This window comes from Hippocampus zosterae, chromosome 1 (genome assembly GCF_025434085.1).
Source record: "Hippocampus zosterae strain Florida chromosome 1, ASM2543408v3, whole genome shotgun sequence".
Lineage (NCBI taxonomy): Eukaryota > Metazoa > Chordata > Actinopteri > Syngnathiformes > Syngnathidae > Hippocampus > Hippocampus zosterae.
Window position 1 is genome coordinate 39,833,072 of NC_067451.1, and position 2,279 is coordinate 39,835,350.

Genomic DNA, 2,279 nt, shown 5'->3' on the forward strand with positions numbered 1-2,279 from the left:
GAAGACCCGAGCTGAATGAGGGACGGACACCACCCGAGGACACCTCCTATTGGCTCCATGATAAGAGCTCCACCCAGCAAAGAATTAACCCTTTAAAACCTGATTCTGAGCTTTCACAATTATTTACCGCCATTTGCGTAATAACTACAGTATACAGAAATTTGTGGTGTAGATGCGAATTTAGGAGAGCAGGACAATATATCGCATTGCAATTGGAGCAGCAGCTTGGTTGATGATGTCCCCAAACCGGCTCATCTATTATATTTGTCGTGCAATACAATGAAAATGAGCACAATTGCAAAACATAGGCTTCTTATATTTTAAAATAAAATAATCACATGTTTACCGTTCTGGGTTTTCTACAATCATGAATGGAGGCATTATTTACAGCAGGTTGACAGCAGTGTGATCGAGCAGATTAGATGGAGTAGAATTTGAATGGGGCTTCACTGATTTATTTCATACAATTCATATCTAAAACACAGTTGAAAAATATTTGATTGTTAAAATATTTAAATACAAGAACTATATCAAGAAATTAACAAAACATACAGTTTTTTTAATTAGGAGAAAAGTCTAAAAACATATCACAAATGACAAACGTTGTGCCTCTCCTCCTCCTGTTCTTCAATGAAGCTGATCACCCTCCAGCTCCCGTTAGAAACATCGTGCTGCTGAAGGTGTGCCGGCAGAATGGTTGTGATACAGGAGGTGCTGTGGACTCTCCCAGAAACGAGGACCTAGTTTAGTTGTAGATCCAGTAAAACATAGTGCAAATGTGACATTATTTATAATGCACAGTTACAGTCTTGTGAATATTAAAAAATGTACTTCATGTAATGCAGGAAGCGAATAATTCAAACGAACTAAGGCAGCAAACAGTAAGAGCAAAATCGTGTTCCAAACATTAACTTTAACCCTTTTTTAAATGTCAATTAGCTTGTGAGTAATAAGACAAAATGTGACTGTCAGACAGAGAACTGTCAGAGCAAACGGCAGATTTTGGAAAGTCCTGCCGAAATAAATCTGTACCCGACTGCGACTGTCAGCGTTGAACTGCCGCCATTGCTGTCAAAGTCAGACACATCTCCGAAATCGTTGGAGCAAATTTTTAAGCAGGCTTCATCTTGATAAATTGACCACGTATTTGACATTTACACCATAACGTTACCGCCTAAAATAATCGTAAAACAAAATTTTGTGTAACAACAAGAGTAATATGTACCCCAAAAGCTTTCAAAGCGTCTGAAAGTTTTCTCCTCCGTTTTTGTTGGGGCTTGGCTCGAAATGCATCATGATTGGCTGCCCGAAGTCCACGTGTCTGTCGGACGTGCTCTCATTGGTCTACAATACCATCACGGATGAATAAATACTCAAAGGGCTTGCCAGGCAAGCCCTTTGAGTATTTATTCCATATTGCCCACTAGTTCACTAGTAAGGTCATTTTGACGCTTACTAGTGAACATGTAAGCCACAAAACGCTCACTAGTTCACTAGTAAAGTCATTTTGACGCTTACTAGTGAACATGTAAGCCACAAAACGCTCACTGGTTCACTAGTAAGGTAATTTTGTCGCTTACTAGTGAACATGTAAGCCACAAAACGCTCACTAGTTCACTAGTAAGGTTATTTTGACGCTTATTTATGAACATGTCAGCCACAAAACGCTCACTGGTTCACTAGTAAGGTAATTTTGACGCTTACTAGTGAACATGTAAGCCACAAAACGCCCACTAGTTCCCTAGTAAGATCATTTTGACGCTTATTTATGAACATGTCAGCCACAAAACGCTCACTAGTTCACTAGTAAGGTCATTTTGACGCTTACTAGTGAACATGTAAGCCACAAAACGCTCACTGGTTCACTAGTAAGGTAATTTTGAGGCTTACTAGTTGACATGTAAGCCGATAAACGCCCACTAGTTCACTCGTAAGATCATTTTGAGGCTTACTCATTGACATGTAAGCCGCAAAACGCCCACTAGTTCACTAGTAAGGTCATTTTGAGGCTTACTAGTTGACATGTAAGCCGCAAAACGCCCACTAGTTCACTAGTAAGATCATTTTGACGCTTACTAGTGAACATGTAAGGCCATAAATGTGCCCGCTAGTTCACTAGTAAGTTCATTTTGAGGCTTACTAGTTGACATGTAAGCCACAAATCGCCTACTAGTTCACTAGTAAGTTCATTTTGAGGCTTACTAGTTGACATGTAAGCCACAAATCGCCTACTAGTTCACTAATAAGATCATTTTGAGGCTTACTAGTGAACATGTAAG

At 39.5% G+C, this 2,279-nt stretch overlaps 1 long non-coding RNA gene across 1 annotated transcript; it reads right to left on the bottom strand.

Annotated features, from left to right (window-relative positions):
* Positions 1 to 418: 418 nt before the first annotated feature.
* LOC127608675 (uncharacterized) lies at positions 419 to 1,475 on the bottom strand. The gene is made up of 2 exons (XR_007964307.1): positions 1,226 to 1,475; positions 419 to 740 (listed from the first exon to the last, which is right to left on the bottom strand). It is a non-coding gene; the product is annotated as an uncharacterized LOC127608675 (long non-coding RNA).
* Positions 1,476 to 2,279: the final 804 nt, after the last annotated feature.